The sequence below is a fragment of the Solanum lycopersicum genome, chromosome 2, assembly GCF_036512215.1.
Source record: "Solanum lycopersicum chromosome 2, SLM_r2.1".
NCBI classification, from domain to species: Eukaryota; Viridiplantae; Streptophyta; class Magnoliopsida; order Solanales; family Solanaceae; genus Solanum; species Solanum lycopersicum.
The window spans coordinates 36,958,599-36,972,918 of record NC_090801.1 but is presented as its reverse complement, the minus strand read 5'-3'; the positions used below and the strand labels follow the sequence as shown (position 1 = coordinate 36,972,918).

The following is a 14,320-nucleotide window of genomic DNA, read 5'->3' as shown; positions in this document are numbered from 1 at the left end:
AACATTTTATCTAGAAATTTGCAGATATGATCGATTGCCCCTTGATTACAATTATTATACTATCACCTATCACATCAAAGATCTTATCATTTCTTTGATCCGAACCTTGCTCAAAGGCTGATAACATCACTCTGTCATGCTCTTCCTGCTTCTCTGTCATGCTCTTCTAACCTCTCAATCTCTCTTTTCTCGCTACTCTAATCTTATCCATTCAAGCCGATATCGTGCCTTTCAAATACCTTAGGGCTCTTTCAATTATTAAGAGTTTCATTTGATCTTGAATCTAGAATTACACACGACCTGATTCTCGTATAACCAGAGATATGTAGGCGACTTAATCCAACTGACATCTCTCGTCGGTCAGACAAAATAGGTTACTAAGTCAACGTTAGTTGCCTGACAATTCATTCTTCATTCTTAATCAACCAAGGTGCAGCTGTTGACACCCAATTTTGATCGACCTTTAACCATTTTTATGATTATATTTGATTAAATACGTATTTTAAAATTTACTTGAAGTTTTGAAGTTTTAGTCGATTTTTCTCAAAAATTATATATTTTAGTTTTGTTTACTTAATAAGACTATCGTAAATATTATTAAAAATATTTTAAAATTATTAATGAATTTCAAATGTTTCAAAATCTAAATGATTTTCAGTTAAATAAAAATCTTTTAATACATATAGTATTTTAATTAAATAGTAATTCCTACACTTTTCTTAAATTTAAAATTCTAGCCTATTCTATTATAATTTCTTTCAATTCTAGCCACTTCAATTTGATTTTATTTCAATCATAATCCCTATTTTATTCCAATTCTAGCCAAATTTTATTGCAATTTTAGCCATTTCATATCCAACCAAATCTGCTTGTTGAATGTCATCTTTTAATCTCATTCGTCCGTTTAAAAAAATAACTCCTAAATCAAATCCTAACCCTTTATTTCTTATTAAATCAACGGTTGTAATTAAATTCCATTTTCTTCTTGATTTCAATGCACTAAAAAATCAAAACCTAAAATTTTCTCTTCTTCTCCCTTCTCCATCTCCAGCAGCTGCCCCTCCCTCTCTTCCATCTCTTTTTTCCGACGAAGGCCGCCGGAGGCGGTCACTTTCCTCTCCCGCGGTGCCTCTCTCCTCTCGCCTTCCAATCCGCCCCTCTCTTCTCCCTCCCTTTTCTCTAATTTTCCTGACTGGCAGGAACCCTACAGCCAGCAGCCACCGGCGCGAGGCAGCGCAACCCCCTCGCTCTACTCGTCTCCTTTTTCCAAAGAAAGCAGCAAGAAGCTGCAGCAACCAGCGAGAGGCGCTCTCTTCCTGTATCTCCTCGCCTCTTCTTTCTCTTCTCTCTTTCCTTCTTTCCCGCCTTCTTTTCTCCATTGCTGGCAGCGCTCAGGCGAGCTTCCAGGTAGCAGCAAACCAGCAGCAACTGCAGGTAACAAGCAGCTCCGACACCTGTAACAACAAGCAGTAGAGACGCGAGAAACTGACCAACAACTGCACGAAGATGGTGCACAACTAGGTGATTTCCCTCCTCTCTTTGCTTTTCGGCAGCGGAAACAACAAAACAATAGTGAACTCCCACAACAACTTTTAAGGCTCTTCAAGTTCGCTAAGTATGGATTGGTTAAGACCCGTCCAAGTACGTTCTAATTAATTCGTACATCATTCCAACTCTTTGTTCTTGATTTCAATTATCGTGGGCATTCAAGCTTTGCATGATTGGATTGGTTTCATTTTATTTCGTACAGTTATTATATTGATTTGTGTTTGTATTTGTTTTGCTTAGCTATATGTACTTACATCTTGAATTTTTCTTCAATGTCTTCTGAATTATGAAGTAATTTCAGCACGTTTATCCTTTCGTTATTTCAATGAAAATCTAGATATATAATCTTGGAAGGCTCTGGAATGACTTCTGTTCATGCATAATATGAACTAATTTGGATCAATAATAGAAGCTTCATTCTGGGAATAATCGATAATTTGCTTTTACAAATTAAGATTATCAACCTCTATTTTTTTACTACTTTGGGTGATTTTGACATGTTTATTGATTTTTGTTATTAAATTTGGGCAAGATTACTGTGATGTTGGACTTGAATTGATATCTCGCACCAATTTTGTGATTTATTTGATTGTTTCAAATTATAATCTAAATGTAATTCCTCCCTTTCCTTAATAATCTCGTCTATTGGTTTAACTAAATCAATTCATTGTTGGAAATAATCCTTTCCATGCTTGTTTTACCTGGTTGTATTGTTGAGTTTATTTGTTTACCTTATTTAAAAATAGGACTGATTGCTTATTTGTTTATATTTGGTAAAAAAAAATATTAATTTGGTTCTTCATTATTTAAGGAAAATATTACCCTTCCTACTTTCATTTCTTACTTGCTTAAATTTGTTAATTCTTATATAAACCTGACTTCATGCTCTTATTTAAGGAAAAATAGTTTTCATTGAAACTTTAATTGTTTTCTAGTCATATTTAGTATTTCATATATTTAGAAAAAATAAATAAATAATATAATCTGATTTTAACTCTTATTTATTTAAGGACAAATAATATTGATCTTCCTAATTACTCTTACTTGTAATATTTGGAAATGATATATTTTACATTTTGGTCGATTTGAATCTCCTTTTGAATAAGGAAAATAGTATACTTACTTGATTCCTAAAAAATATTTATTTGCCTTATTTTTTTTCTCCTTTTGCTATATAAATAGGACTCCCTCATACTCAATTCATTCACACTCACTCATCTTTCATAACAAGTTCTCTCATCAACTCATTCACTCTCTCTTAACACAATAGCTCTCACTCTCTTACTACTCATATTATTGCTTCTCTTCAAACAAAACAAGACTCCGATAACTTGCAAGTGTTCTCTTTGCCCTTGCTTTTGTTCGAGTAAGATTTGAATCAACTTATTCTCGTTGCTACTATTTTCTACTTAATCGGTTAGTATTTTTGATTAGCATTTTAGTATTGGCCATCCTTCTATTTTTTATATTTGTTGTTGTTGTGTGTTCGAAATAAAAGGAAGCACTCCTTATCTTTTTCCCTATGTGTGTTGATATGTCTATGCCTATGTTTTGTCCTTTTTATTTCTTATGTGCGTTGTTTACATATGATGTACGAAAAATTTGTTACTATGAATATTTTACATTACAATCATTCTTCCATTGTATACGTGTTACCTCATTTATTCTAGCAGGTTTTTGACTTAAAGTTTAAGATGATGAAGAGTGGCCTAGAAAACTTTTCGGACAAAGCTTTGTTTATTTTAAATTTGTGTATATTTTCATTTGTTATTTTTATTACAATATATGTATATCTCTAAAGCAACTTTTATATATGAAGCAGTTTGGGGGATCGCCTAGGAAGGGGAATTATGTGTTAATCATTTTTATTTGCAAACTTGTTTTGTGTTTAAAAGTATGCTTAAATGCATAATTTGGGTGATAAATGTTTATGTGATAAAATAAATTTAGATCTAACCAAATGAAGTAAAAAAAAATAAAGCAAATCATATTCGCTCAATCATTTAGCTAATTTTGACCAATTTATGTTTGAAGTTAATTTTATCCAATTTGGCGTGTTAAACTCACTAAAATCTTAAGTAAATAATCTGTGTGCATTTTAGTTACTCATTCAATAAATCATGTCTATAGAATTTATTGCATTCATATGTCATTTGGAGTTAGTAATCATGCCTATAGGTATTATTTAAATGTGTTTATTATTAAAACACTTAGAAATCATGTTTAACTAATTTTAGCATGTTCATAATTGATTTGTTTCTTTACTTTGTCATTTCTGTATGTTAAACACCTAGAGATCATGCCAATAGGTTTGTAAATTTTCAGCATATCAATAACTCTAATAAAATTTGTTGTGCATATTTTTGGCCCCTTTTAAATTAGCTAATATTATTAATTAGTAATCATACTTGTACTCTTGAAGTTTTCCGCACTTATGATGCAATATGTTGTTTTCTTAAAATAATAATAACAATAAAATAAAATCATTTGATGCATTTAACAAATTACTTGGCTTTTGAATATATTTTATAGTAAAATCTTTGCATTTAATAAATTTACTACATTAATGTTCTACTAGTTTTTTCTTTTTTTACAAAGTTTTGCAACATTTTTTTAAAAGTCATTGTTCAATCCTCCGTTAAAACTTTGGATTGATTATGACACTGTTTACTTTTAAAAATAAATTATAAGCACTATCTCCTAACCTATCTTTAGTGGGAAAGTCAAAGGAATTACGAGGTCTAGTTCAAATTTTTAAATTAAACCGACGCGTACTCGGAAGTACCACCTACCCATTTTTAAAGGAATTATGTGTATTTATATGTAAATATTTATGTACCTATATGCAAACTGAATCTTTTAAATCATTATCGAAAATATTTTTTTTTAAGTCCGACCTCAAAATAAAATTGTATCTATGGTGGAGGAGCGCGATTGACAATATCATGGCATCATCTCTATGAATAAAAAAACATTTTTTTAAAATAAAAATTCTATCCAATTTTATTCTAATTTTCAAAAAAAATTATTTTTTGCACATTTTATTCTTGTTTGGTGGTGCATAATAAATCAAATTGAATTTTTTGTGTGCATATTATGCCTCTTTGTTTATCCCTTTATTAAAGTGCTTAATATTTGCTCAATATTTTAATCACATAGATCGTATGCTCAAATAATAAATAATTGAAGTAATCTTAATTGTTTAATAATTTATTTGGGATAGATTAAAATAAAAAAACCAAAATTTTATTGGCGTATCTATTTGTCTATTTTTGTCTCCTCGCTTATCTTTATCTAATTGATTAGTATTTGTTGTGTTTATTATTTCTATCACCTTCTAGCATGCTTAATATTAATTAAAATAATAACATAAGCTATTTGTTCGATTTGTTTATAACATAGTCTCGTATTTTAAAATAAATAAAAAAATAAATTTTATTATTTATTTAAGCTATCACCTAGCCTTTCATATCTATTTAATAAAAAAAAAATAATAAAATAGTCTTAATTGTTTTATATTTGTTATCATTTAGCAAGCTTAAATAAATTAATAAATGAAGTGACCTATTTGCTACTTGTAACCCCCACCTAGATTGCATGAGATACGTCCGGGACCCACATTTGTGGACCTCGAGGGATGCCTAACAACTTACCTTCGAGGTATTTGAACCCTTACCCTGATCTCTGTCTCGTTGACCTTAGCTAGACGTAGTTAGGTTAAATAGGTTCCCTAACCCGCCTTAATTTGTTAGGTGGCGACTTCAAACTCAAAATCCCAAAAGAGTTGTTAGGTCGTGCACAAACCCGTTTTTGCAAAAAAAGGGGCACGACAATCTCCCTACTTGACACTTCAACTTGCCCACTAGTTTGAGGATGGTAAGGGGTGGCCACATAATGGCTAACCCCGTATTTCTCTAATAACCCCTTGAACTATCTGTTGCAGAAGTGGGAGCCCCCATCACTAATAATTGCCCTTGGGGTGCCTAAACGAGAGAATATATTATTTTTTAAGAACGCAGTGACACTCTTACTTTCATTCTTTGTGAGGGCGATAGCTTCCACCCATTTAGATACATATCAACCGCTACAAAAATATACTTCATTCCATGAGAACTCACAAAAGGACCCATAAAGTCAATACCCCAAACGTCAAATAACTCAATCACAAGAATGGGGTTTAGAGGGAGCTCTTGCTTTCTTGAAATGCCACCATCTCTTTGGCATCTATCACATGCTTTAGCAAACTCATGATCATCTGGATGAAGAGTTGGCCAATAGTACCTTCATTTTAATATCTTATGAGCGATTCAGCTACCACTATGATGTTCACCAACGGGTGAGGATTGGCATGCCTTTTAAACACTCAACATCTCACATTCTGGCACACAACGCCGAATAAGACCGTCGGCACAACTCCTGTATAAATATGGTTCATCCCAAAAGAACTTCTTCACATCATACATGAACTTTTTTCTTTGATGAAAGGACAAGTCCGATGGAATAATATCACTAGCCAGATAGTTTGCGAAATTTGCGAACCATGGAATCAAATCTTGTGAGGCAGTCAATACATGCTCATCGGGAAAATTGTCATCAATATCATTCTTATCCCCTAACTCTCGCATAGCTTCATCGTCTAGTCAGGACAAGTGATCGTCAATTCGATTTTCGGTCCCTTTTCTATCCCTCACTTCAAAGTCAAATTCTTGTAGCAGTAGTACCCAACGAATCAACCTCGGTTTCGCATCCTTCTTTGCCATCAAATATCTTAATGCTGAATGGTCAGTATGCATTATAACTCTAGTACCTAGCAAATAGGAGCGAAATTTTTCAAAAGCAAAGACTACTGCAAGCAGTTCTTGCTCAGTCGCTGTGTAGTTCTTCTGAGCTTCATTTAGGGCTTTAATAGCATAGTAAATGGGGTGAAACATCTTTCTTTGTCCAATACTACACCAAGAGAAACCCCACTAGCATCGCACATCACCTCAAATGGACTGTTCCAATACGGAGAAATAATGATAGGTGCAGACACCAATTTTTCTTTTAGCTCGCTGAATACTTTAAGACAGGATTCATCAAAAAAAATTTACAATCTTTCTCCAGTAGTTTGCACAACGGACGTGCAATCTTTGAAAAATCTTTGATGAATCTCCGGTAAAAACCTACATGCCCAAGAAAGCTTCTCACAACTTTTACAGAGATAGGTGGGGGAAGTCTCTCTATTACGTCGACTTTAGCTCGATCAACCTCTATGCCCTTTTCTGAAATGCGATGACCCAAAACAATACCTTCTTTCACCATGAAATGACATTTTTTCCAAATTAGTACTTAATTGCAGTCTTCACATCTCTTAAGGACCTCAAACAAATTATTCAAACACCACTCGAATGAATCACCAACCACAAAAAAATTATCCATAAAAACTTCTATAGTATCTTCCACCGTGTTGAAAAATATCGACATCATACATCTCTGAAATGTGGCGGGTGCATTGCACAACCCAAACGACATTCTTTTGAACGCAAAGGTCCCATATGGACAAGTAAAAGTGGTTTTTTCTTGATTTTCTTGTGCAATAGAAATCTGATTATACCCCGTATATCCATCAAGAAAACAGTACCACCCTTTTCCAGCAAGTCTATCCAATATCTGATACATGAAGGGCATAGGAAAATGATCTTTTTCAGTCCATGCATTTAATTTGTGTTAATCCATACACACCCTCCATCCATTAACCAGTCTCATTGGAACAAGTTCATTTTTCACACTAGGGACCACAATCATTCCCCTTTTCTTAGGTACACACTGAACAAGGCATACCCAACTACTATCGGCGATCAGATAGATTAGTCCAGGATCCAACCACTTAATGATTTCCTTCTTCCCGACCTCTTGCATAGGTGGATTTAAGCATTTTTGGTGCTCAATACTTGGCTTATGATCGGGCATGAGTTGGATTTTATGAGAACAAATACCAGGAGGGATCCCAATAATGTCCGCAATAGTCCATCCAATAGCTCTTTTATACCTTTTTAGCACTTTCACCTAACTCTCAACTTGTCATTCATTCAGGTCTGATGCAATGATTACCGGCAAAGTGTCATCATTTCCTAAGAATTCATACCTGAGATGAAGTGGGAGAGCTTTTAGTTCTAAATTTGGAGCCTCCTCTATAGATGGTTTCGCGGGTGGAGACTCACGATTCTTCATATCTAACTCATATTTCTTTGGTTTGAACCGAACATAACCTCGATCAAGAGCCGCGACTAATGACTCATACTCTTCAATATAATCGTTATCAAAATTCATTATGACTGCCGCTAATGCTTCTACACCTAGACGTTTTGTATTTGTGTCTCAGATGACTCACCAACGTTGTAGGATATAGCAGATACCGATTGGAGCTCACCACTCTGCCTCATAGATCTTCAAATGTTAAAGGTCACTTCCTCATTGTTCAACCAAAATTTCATCTGCCCCTTTTCCATATTTACAAAGGCTCTTCTCGTAGCAAGGAATGGACTCCCAAGAATAATGGGCACTTCAAAATCGACTTCACAATCAAGAATAACAAAATCTTCTGGAAATATGAACGACTCCACTTTTACTAGCAAATCAAGGAGTATACCTATAGGATTTTTTACTGTTCGATCGGCCATCTGTAGCTGCATCGCAGTTGTCTTTGGATTACCCAAACCATATTTCTTGTAAATCGAGAGGGGCATGAGATTTATGCTTGCCCCCAAATCACATAATGCTTTCGAAAAATGTAATAGCCCGATTGTACAAGGAATGTGAACGCACCCGGATCTTCTTTCTTTTGTACAAGAGATCTTGTAGCAATAGCACTACAATGCCGCATTCTATCATCATCCTCAAAAGTGACCGATCTTTTCTTTGTAACCAAATCTTTCATAAACTTGGCATAACCAACATTTGTTCTAAAGCTTCTACCAAAGGGACATTAATAGAAAGTTGCTTCAACATTAGACGGCATAGGTGGGTCAATGGTTTGCTTACCACCGTGAGTAGTGATTGCCATACAATGTCCATTATTTTTTGGATTTTGGAAAGTGTTGCTAGGAAGAGTGTCGAGTTGCCGTGCGTTCACAGTCGCAGATAATTGGGCCAACTGTAACTCAAGCTGCTTAATCGATATTGCATGTGTATCGACTTTTTGCCCAATATCCGCTAAATCATTCCTCAACTCTTTAGTGTGCTCGTCAGTAGCATCGAACCTCCTTTTTATTTTATGCAACATATCCTCAACTCATGCCATACTACCTCCACCATCCCTAGGAGTAACTTCAAGATTTTAAGAAGGAACATAAGGCCCATTCCTATCATTTCTATTACCATAGTTACCCCTGTTGAAATTGTTGTCACGGTTGTAATTTTCTTCTCAAACATAATTACCCTCACGATTATAGTTACCATAGATATTGTAACGACCTGTTTAGTCGTTTTGAGCAACAAACTTCAATTCTGGAAAAACAGGCTGAGGCGACGAACCAAACGACGATCCGTCATGGGCACGACGGACCGTCGCAGGGTCTCGTTTCAAAACACTTAGAAAATCTGAAATTGGGTACTGAAAATCGACTCTCTGAACTTCGTGACAGAATGGCAGGACGGACCGTCAAAAGCAAGACGGACCGTCATAGATTGTTCAGTGGAAATTGACTCTCTGACTCTTGCGACGACCTGCAGGACGGACCGTCGCAGGCACGACGGCCCGTCACAGGTTGCGCAAGTCCCAGGCAGAGTCGGATTTCTGGTTAAGTTTTAAGGGACGTTTTTGACTATTCTTGCCTTAATTATAAAGTTCGTGGGTTTATATTAATAACTCAAATTCTTGAGGGGTTAAAAGAGGTAACCCTAAGTTAATTAGTGGGGTATTATTGCCATCTTTTATTCTTAATTATATACTAATTAGGGTAAAAGAAACAGGGTTTGAATAAAGAAAATAGAAAGAACAAGAGAGAGAGGGAGAATCGAACGAGAAGGGAGAAACAAAGCTTGGAGAAAAATTTGCTTGCTGATCACTAATCTTTGGTGGAGGTAGGTTATGGTTTTCATGCTTTCATAGTAAACTCTTAATAGAGAATGATATGTATTGGTAGTATTGTAAACCTTACTATATGCTTAATTGTATGTTTGCATGAATATGATTGTGTGATTGTGATAAGATGAGCATGATGAAAATATTGAATCCCAAATCTTGAAAGGAAACTTTAATATACATTATTAATAATGATGCCTTGGTATAGAAGAAGGTTTGATGAATTAAAGTAATGGGATTGATGATGCCTTGGTATAGAGAAGGCCTGATAATTTACAGAATGATATTAGTGGATCGGAGTGTCACGTACCGACACATGTAGGGGATCGGGTGTCACGAACCGACACGTAGAATTAGGGGATCGGGTGTCACGAACCGACACGTAGAATTAGGGGATCGGGTGTCACGAACCGACACGTAGAATTAGGGGATCGGGTGTCACGAACCGACACGTAGATATAGGGGATCGGAGTGTCACGTACCGACACAAGAGGAATAATGAATATGAGGGATCGGAGTGTCACGTACCGACACAAGAGGAATAATGAATATGAGGGATCGGAGTGTCACGTACCGACACAAGAGAATTAAAGATAATGAATCTTGAAAGATGATAATATACTCAATCTAATGAACATAATTCCCAAATGAGTATGGTGTTGAGGCTTGAGCCCTCATGGATGAACTTGATGGTACTTATTGATGATTATAATACTTGTTGTGGCTACATGTTAAGTTTTATAGTTGATTTACGATAATATTGATATATACTGTCCCCTATTTTGAGTTGGCCGATGATATCTACTCAGTACCCGTGTTTTGTACTGACCCCTACTTTTATGTTTTCTTCTTGTTTATTTGTGGAGTGCAGCAAACGTGCCATCGTCTTCAACTCAACAGTAATTCAAGCCAGTCTTACTACATCGGAAATTCAGGGTGAGCTAATGCTTCTAGCTTGGACTGGATCTCCTTCTTCAAGTCTTGATGCCTTGAACTTCCGGCATGGACTAGCTTCTTATGTATTTTTAGCTTTTAGAATACTCTTAGTTTAGTCATTTGACCGTAGATGTTCTTGTGATGATGACTTCTAGATTTTGGGGATGATAATAATAGTTTTGAATTGTTTTTATTAATGAGTTTAAGTCTTCCGCATTACTTTATGTTGATATTACCTTGAAATGTTAAGGTTTAGATTGGTTGGTTCGCTCACATAGGAGGGTAAGTGTGGATGCCAGTCGCGGCCCGGATTTGGGTCGTGACAAACTTGGTATCAGAGCATTAGGTTCGTTGGTCTCATCACACAAGAACAGGTCTAGTAGAGTCTTAAGGAACGGTAGGGGGACACCTTTACTTTTCCTTGAGAGGCTATAAGACTTTAGGAAAAAAATTTCACCCTTTCATTCTTTCTTTCGTGCTACTACTTGAGTCCAATTGGTATCTAGGCGATACGAATTGGTATCTGACCATCTTCACTCTCTTTCGCAGATGGTTAGAACTAGAGCAACGACTACGCCAACACCAACACCAGCACTGGCGGGACAGGGTGCGTCTGAGCCAGCCACTGGGGCTGTAGCTCGAGGAAGAGCAGCGGCAAGAGGCCGTGGTAGAGGTCGTGGGAGGACGTCCTCTAGGGGAAGAGGACGAGCACCTAGCCCATCTGATACTAGGGCGGTGACTCCTCCACCGACTGAGGAAGTGATAAGAGAGGGGGAGGATGGGGTGAATGAACAAGTGCAAAATGAGGAAATGCCACCCCAACCTACCCCAGAGATGATCAATCAGGTTCTGGCTTATCTTAGCGGGTTATCTTACCAAGGTCAGGCACCTCCAGTGTTTTCTGCGCCAACACCTCCGATTTCAGAAGTACAACATGCGGCTATTATGGCTCCCCGCATGGATGTTCCATTGGACATAGGCACATTTCCACGTCTGACTACTGGGCCTATAATGACAAATGATCAGCATGAACTTTTCAGTAAGTTCTTGAAATTGAAACCTCCGGTCTTCAAGTGTGCTGAATCGGAGGATGCCTATGATTTTCTGGTTGACTGTCACGAGTTACTACACAAGATGGGTATAGTAGAACGGTTTGGTGTGGAGTTTGTGACTTATCAGTTTCAAGGGAACGCCAAAATGTGGTGGCGGTCACATATCGAGTGTCAACCAATAGAGGCACCACCTATGACTTGGGCCTCATTCTCTAGTTTGTTTATGGAGAAGTATATCCCCCGGACTTTGAGGGATCGGAAAAGGGATGAGTTCTTGAGCCTAGAGCAAGGTAGGATGTCGGTTAATGCTTATGAGGCTAAGTTTCGTGCACTATCCAGATATTCCACTCAACTCTGTTTCAGTCCTCAAGAGCGGATTCGCCGGTTTGTGAAGGGGTTGAGGTCAGAATTGCGGATTTCGGCCTTACAGATAGCGGCAACGGCAAAATCTTTCCAAGAGGTGGTAGACTTTGTGATAGAAGTGGAAGGAGTGAAGCCAGACGACTTCACCACGACATCGACATCAAAAAGGCTTCGAAAGGGAGGTGAGTTTAATGGTTCTTACACTAGAGGACAAGGTTCGGGAAGTTACTCAGTCCGACCAATTCAGTCTTCACTACAGACTGTAGTTGGGGGACCACCTCAGACCGGTCAACACTTCTCCGAGGGGCATATGATCGACTCCAAAGAATGTTATGGATGTGGGGAGATTGGACATATTAGGAGAAATTGTCCCAGACCAAGTTACAGACCCCCAATAGTTAGAGGTAGAGGTGGTCATGGTAGAGGCCGTTTTTCTGGAGGGCGTGGTGGTCGAGGTAATAGTGGTCACCAAAACGGCAGAGGTAATGGGCAAACTGGGGCCACTACATCACAACATGGTAGGGGCAACGGACAGACGAACGATAGGGCCCATTGTTACGCTTTCCCTGGGCGGTCTGAAGCGGAGGCATCTGATGCTGTCATCACAGGTAATCTTCTGGTTTGTGATTGCATGGCTTCTGTATTGTTTGATCCTGGATCAACGTTTTCTTATGTATCTTCCTCATTTGCTAATGGTCTAAATTTACATTGTGAATTACTTGATATGCCTATTCGTGTCTCTACTCCGGTGGGTGAGTCTGTGGTAGTTGAAAAGGTATATAGGTCTTGTTTGGTAAACTTTGTGGGGAGCAACACTTATGTAGATTTGGTTATCTTAGAAATGGATGATTTTGACGTGATTCTGGGTATGACTTGGCTTTCTCCGCAATTTGCAATCTTGGATTGTAATGCTAAAACGGTGACGTTAGCCAAGCCTGGGACAGACCCGTTAGTGTGGGAGGGTGACTACACTTCCAATCCGGTCCGCATCGTCTCCTTTCTTCGTGCTAAGAAAATGATTAGTAAAGGGTGTTTAGCTTTCTTGGCACATCTCAAGGATGACACTACCCAAGTACCTTCGATTGAGTCAGTTTCAGTAGTTCGTGAGTTTCTGGATGTGTTCCCTGCAGATCTTCCTGGTATGCCACCGGATAGGGATATTGACTTCTGTATTGATCTTGAACCCGGTACTCGCCCCATTTCTATACCCCCTTATAGAATGGCTCCCGCGGAGTTAAGAGAGTTAAAAGCACAACTTCAAGAGTTATTGAACAAAGGCTTCATTAGACCAAGTGCATCTCCTTGGGGTGCTCCGGTTTTGTTTGTAAAGAAGAAGGATGGGAGTTTTCGGATGTGCATAGACTACAGACAACTGAATAAAGTAACTATTAAGAACAAGTACCCTCTTCCCCGCATTGATGATTTGTTCGATCAGTTACAAGGTGCTTGTGTCTTCTCTAAGATTGACTTGAGATCCGGTTATCATCAATTGAAAATACGGGCAACTAATGTGCCAAAGACTGCTTTTCGAATGAGGTATGGGCATTACGAATTTGTAGTGATGTCCTTTGGTCTTACGAATGCCCCTACTGCGTTCATGAGCTTGATGAACGGGATTTTTAAGCCATATTTGGACCTCTTCGTGATCGTATTTATTGATGATATATTGGTATACTCAAAGAGCAAGAAGGAACATGAAGAGCATTTGAGAATGGTATTGGAAATGTTGAGGGAGAAAAAGCTTTATGCCAAGTTCTCTAAGTGTGAGTTTTGGCTAGATGCGGTGTCCTTCTTGGGGCACGTGGTTTCTAAGGATGGAGTGATGGTGGATCCTTCTAAGATTGAGACAGTGAAGAATTGGGTAAGACCCACTAATGTGTCAGAAATAAGGAGCTTTGTTGGGTTAGCTAGCTACTACCGCCGATTTGTCAAGGGATTCTCTTCTATTGCTTCCCAATTGACGAACTTGACTAAGCAGAATGTCCCATTTGTATGGTCGGATGAATGTGAGGAAAGCTTTCAGAAGCTCAAGACTTTGTTGACTACCGCACCTATCCTTACCTTGCCAGTAGAGGGTAAGAACTTCATTGTTTATTGTGATGCATCCTATTCTGGTTTGGGTGCAGTACTAATGCAAGAGAAGAGTGTGATTGCTTATGCTTCAAGACAATTAAAAGTGCATGAACGTAACTATCCCACTCATGATTTGGAATTGGCCGCGGTAGTGTTTGCATTAAAACAATGGAGACACTATTTATATGGGGTTAAGTGTGAGATCTATACGGATCATCGTAGCCTTCAGTATGTCTTCACTCAGAAAGATTTGAACTTAAGACAGAGGAGATGGATGGAGTTACTA

At 37.7% G+C, this 14,320-nt stretch overlaps 1 long non-coding RNA gene across 1 annotated transcript; it reads left to right on the top strand.

Moving 5' to 3' along the window:
* Positions 1-915: 915 nt before the first annotated feature.
* LOC138341681 (uncharacterized) lies at positions 916-3,390 on the top strand. Its single transcript, XR_011214477.1, has 2 exons — positions 916-1,641; positions 3,222-3,390. It is a non-coding gene; the product is annotated as an uncharacterized lncRNA (long non-coding RNA).
* The last annotated feature ends 10,930 nt before the right edge of the window (positions 3,391-14,320 follow it).